This window comes from Nycticebus coucang, chromosome 7 (assembly GCF_027406575.1).
Source record: "Nycticebus coucang isolate mNycCou1 chromosome 7, mNycCou1.pri, whole genome shotgun sequence".
Taxonomy (NCBI): Eukaryota; Metazoa; Chordata; class Mammalia; order Primates; family Lorisidae; genus Nycticebus; species Nycticebus coucang.
Genome location: NC_069786.1, coordinates 43,771,905 through 43,777,608, shown reverse-complemented (window position 1 = coordinate 43,777,608; position 5,704 = coordinate 43,771,905).

The following is a 5,704-nucleotide window of genomic DNA, read 5'->3' as shown; positions in this document are numbered from 1 at the left end:
GAAAGAAAGAAAGAAAGAAAACATGCTACATTTGACACATAAATCAAAATTTACATGATAAAAAATACAATAAGCAAAGTCAGAAGACTATACTTACAACTCCAATCGCAAAGTGCTGATTTTTCTATTTTTTAAAGCATTCCTAGAAATTGAAAAGAAAAAAAGCAATAATCCAATAGAAGAATTGATGAAAGGACATAAAACTGACCTTAAATATGTGACAAGATGCTCAACCTCTGTTCTTATAAGAGGAATTAAACCTACAGTGATACCATTCTTTACCTCTCAGACTGACAAAAATCCCAAAGTTTAGAACCACACTCTATGAGGCTGAGCAGGAATGGACAGCTAAATATTACTGGTGCAACACAATCCCCATTCTGTTAATTGCTACCAAAATTGCAAATGCATTTATGCTCTAACTCACGAATCCTGCTTTGGGGATCTACTTCACAGATATACCTGCACACATAAGAAGTTCATTAAGCTGATGCTGGCAAACAAGGGACTGCTGGCCACTTCTAACCTGTTTCAGACAGTCTGTAAGCTAAGAATAAAATTTTTACATTTTCTTTTATTTTCTTTCCTATTATTTTATTATTATTCTTTTATTTATTTATTTTTATTTTGCGGTTTTTGTCTGGAGCTGGGTTTGAACCCACCACCTCTGGTATATGAGGCTGGCGCCCTACTCCTTTGAGCTACAGGCACTGCCCACTTTTTACATTTTAAATGATTGAAAAAATCCAAATAAGAATGATATTTCATGACACATGATAATTACATACATTTTAAATTTCTGAATCCATATATGGATTTGAATTTCACCAATAAAAATATAGTGGACATTTTTTCCTTTTTTGGTGCCCAAGTATCAACATAATATCATGTTTGTAACATGACACTTTTAAAATTAGAAGCTCAAACTAAAAGCTGAAAATCACTCAAATGACCCTTTGGAGCCAGGTTATATAAGGAAAGCCCATGGCAATTGGCATCCTTCTAGGATCAGTCCAGGTGAAGAGCCATCTACCTCTGTGACTCTGGACAAACTCCTTCTGCTCTCTGGGTCCCAGACGAGAGATGAACTAGATCATTGGTAGAGATCGTTGCTCAGTTTATAAAAGTTCTGTGCCATCCATTCCCCAACTCAGATTCGAGAAAGGCAAAAGTCTTTGAGAATGGGGTTGTTCCTCATTCATAAACACTGAAATAAATTTCATTTCCAGTGAGGGAGGAAGGGAGAACAACACCCTCAAAAGCAGCCAGGACGGAATTGTTCAGAGATGAAACATTAACCCCAAGACCAGACACATCAGGAAGAGAACTGCTGTCAGAAATCAACAGCTGAGTATACATGTCACTTGCATTTTTTGGGCAGATATCTCATGTGGCTTTCGGTGTGAATGAGCACCCTCCCTCCAAAATAGCTGGAACTTTGAAAATCCACTGAGTAACTGAAAACTGGGGAAACGTGATCCTTGATGTGAAGGAAAGGAAACACTGGTCAGCCACAGACCCCAGATGTAAACTTCGCAGCAATCACTGATGAGGTGATATTTCTAGCTCACCAACATGATGACAAAACCAGCAGCTATCCAACCTGCGCCTAGACTTTCTTACGCTTGAGTACAACTGATAATTTCATATAAATATAAGCAGAAAAATAGCTTTGGAGGATCTTAAAGCCTATTTTCTGCCACCATCCACCCACAACCATCTGCTAGACCATGGATTAAAGCTGTTTAAGATGATAGCAACCTCGTGAGGAAGCTTCACAAGGAAAATCAGTTTCCATCTGAAGCTATAGGTCAATCATTTGAAACGTGAACTATTTTAGATTTCAAACCTCTTTGCTTAATGATCACCTTGTTTATTTTAAAATAACAATAAAAAATTTTAGAAAGGAAATTTTCTTGATTCTGTTTAATAGCGCTAATTGTTATCCCTTCTCTTATTTACTCAACACACATTTGAACAACTACCGTGTGCCAGGCTCTGTGCCACCTTCAGGTGATACGACCAAGAGCAAGTAAGTCCCTACCATGAATGGACAAATAACATGACAATTATAACACCCATAGATAAGAGGCTGGGACAGAGGATATCCTCCATAGATAAGAGGCTGGGACAGAGGATATCCAGAGGATAGCCAGAGAGAAACTGGGTAGGATAACCAGGTAGCAACTCTCTGAAGAGGTATCCTTAAGGGCTAACAGATAAGAAAGCAAAGAGGAGTGTGAATTGAGTGTCCTTGTACAAGGGCACCGAGGCAGGAACTGGTTTGTTAAAGTCGACACCAGTGGGGCTTAAGTGTGTGATTGAGGCAGAGAAGTACATGGGGTAAGGGTGGAGAAAAGTCTGTGGAAGATGTTAAACTATGGCAAAAATGTGGATTTTAAGTGCAATGGAAGCAATGAGAGGAGAGGGTTTTTGGGAGAAAACTGACGTAATCTGATTGCTGAAGAATCCTGTTTGCTCCCTTGTGAATGGAGATGGGCAAGAATGTCATAAATCTGCTGCAGTGCAGAGATGACAGTGGTCTGGACAAGGTGGTAGCAGTCTGACAATGGACATTTTGGAGTACGTATCAAAAGATGGGTTGATGGGTTGTAATGGGGGTGGGTGGTGAGAAAGGGGGAACTCAAGATGACTCACAGGTGTCTGGGGGTGCCATGTCCTGAGATGGGGAGGATTGCAGAGTGGCAGTGGGATGGAGAAGTGGGGGCAACATGTTAGGGGGAATGCAGGGAAGAAACTTCCATTTTTCACGTTAAGTTTGGGCGTGTCTGTAAAAGTTCTAAGTGGAAGTGTCAACAAAGCTTGGGTATACAAATTCAGAGCGGAGTTCTGGACCAAAGACAAAAGTTTTTGAAGCCACCAGGATGAAGATGATACAGAGAGGCAAGGAGGTCCCAGGATAAAACCCCGAGAAGCCCCAGCATGGCACGTAAATGTTAGGCAAACTCAAGTCTCCTGACAGCTTCTTAGGTCAGCTTTGTCCTTGTAGTCAAATACTACAGTAATATGTAGAATTGGAAAAGGTGTATTGACAATCATGGCCTATAGAGCCAGGAAACCTAGCACTGGCAATGAGTGAGCACTTGAAAAAGAGTGATTAGGTTACTGTGGAGAAATAATTCCCTGAGTGTATGTTCTGGGGGTGATTTGGAAACTTACAACTGCTTGAGATGGGAGAGTATGAAGTATATTCGAACGTTGTTGTAGAGAATTTAAGTAACCATACTTTTAATCTGTAATAAACTGGCAAACAGAATTATTATTATTTTTTGAGAAAGAGTCTCACTATGTCACCCTCGGTGGAGTGCCACAGTGTCACAGCTCACAGTAACCTCAAACTCTTGGGCTTAAGCGATTCTCTTGCCTCAGCCTCCGGAGTAGCTGGGACTACAGGTGCCCACCACAAAGCCCAGCTATTTTTTGTTGTTGTTGTTGTAGTTGTCATTGTTGTTTAGCTAGTCCAGGCTGGGTTTGAACCCGTCAGCCTGGGTGTATGTGGCTAGTGTCATAACCACTGTGCTATAGGCACCAAGCCCGGAATTATTTTTTTAAACCATACACTCTCAAAACCTTAAAGCAGGGGTCCTCAAACTTTTTTTTTTTTTTTTTTTTGGCCGGGGCTGGGTTTGAACCCGCCACCTCCGGCATATGGGACCGGCGCCCTACTCCTTGAGCCACAGGCGCCGCCGGTCCTCAAACTTTTTAAACAGGGGGCCAGTTCACTGTCCCTCAGACCATTGGAGGGCCGGACTGTAGTTTAAAAAGAAAACTATGAACAAATTCCTATGCACACTGCACATATCTTATTTTGAAGTAAAAAAACAAAACAGGAACAAATACAATCACACCGCTGCATGTGGCCTGCGGGCCGTAGTTTGAGGACCCCTGCCTTAAAGGGCCAAGGAAAGGCATAAAAACGATTCTAGTGGCTGTGAGCTTGCAAGTGAGGTGCATCCTCTTGTAGGTGTATTCTCTTGTAGCTTTTGAGACTGGGGAAATTGTCTGTTTTCTTAGGCAGCTGAGGAAATGAATCCTGAGGTTTTCAGCAAAGTTACTCGTCTGCAGTCATAGCTACGAAACACAAAGATTAGTTATTCCCAAACTTAGCTGCAATTGTCTGGTGAATTTATGAACAACCAACCATTCAACCATGTACCAGCAAACAAAAGCACTAAAGAAACACAAACGACTCGCTTTTGGAGATTCTGATTCAATCAGTCTGGGATGAGATCCACATGTATTTTTAAATACATCTCTCCTGCGGCTTTTCCAACCTGAGTATCTGTCCTCAATGTTGTTTTTTAAACCTTGTCTTTGGTAAATTGTCATCACCTCTACCTGTTCCCAATCGCTTGCCTCTTCCCCTTGACTCCACCTCTGTGGTTCTTCTAAAAGAAATGAAACCCTTCTGGATGATCTGCTCCTCCTCCCACTGCTACCTGGTCTCTCCCTCTGCCTCCACCCTCCCCAGGCCACAAACGTGCTGAGGTTCTGCTGTTGCTTTTTTTTTTTTTTTTTTTGTAGAGACAGAGTCTCACTTTATGGCCCTCGGTAGAATGCCATGGCATCACACAGCTCACAGCAACCTCCAACTCCTGGGCTTAAGCGATTCTCTTGCCTCAGCCTCCCGAGTAGCTGGGACTACAGGCGCCCGCCACAACGCCCGGCTATTTTTTGGTTGCAGTTTGGCTGGGGCCGGGTTTGAACCCACCACCCTTGGTATATGGGGCTGGCGCCTTACTGACTGAGCCACAGGTGCCGCCCTGCTTTTTTTTTTTTAATCAGAGTCTCACTCTGTTGCCCTGGGTAGAGTGTTGTGGCATCATCATGGCTCACCGCAACCATAAACTCTTGGGCTCAGGTGTGTGCACCACCGTGCCTGGCTAGTTTTTCTATTTTTAGTAGGGACGGTGAGTCTCAAGCAATCCACCCTCCTGGGCCTCCCAGAGTGGTAGGATTATAGGCCTCAGCCACCACCTGGCTGCTGTTTGCACTTGCTTTTCCCCAGTCTACTCCTCCTCTAGCTGATTCATCCTTTCTACTTTCTGCAAAGGCTTTGGAGCTGCTGCCACTTCCAAGTCTTATCTCTTGGCCAACTCAAGGACAGTAGAATTTGACTTGCAAAACAGTAAAATGTTTGCACTAAACAGTACCTTAAACTGTTCCTTTATAAATGCGTTGAGTTCTACTGAGACAAGAGTTAATCCAAGGTCCTGAGACTGCTCAGGAGTAGGGGTGGTGGGGGAGCCCAATTACAGAGGTTGTGCCAGACACACCTAAGGGTGACCTTATGACTCCTGTCTGCCAGTATCTATATTTTTGTGTGTATTATACCCTCCTCTCGAGTGTGGGCAAGGCTGGTGACCTGCTTCTGATAAAATATGGCCAAGGCGAGGAGATTCTGCAGATCAGTTCCTGAACTAGTCAGACAGTGCTGCATGGGCCTCATCTAATCAGGCGAGCTCTTTCAGAGGGCTGAGATCTTACTTGAAGTTAAGAGGACTCCAAGCAGTGGACATTCACCGTTGCTGGCTTTGAAGCAAACTGTAGCTATAGAATTCATAGGCATTTACTTCAAAGCCAGCAATGGAGTGCCCATTGCTTGAAGTCCTCTTACTTCATAACCTGAGCAGCTTGGAAGTGGATCCTTCCCCACTTGAGCTACCAGGTAAGAATAGAACCC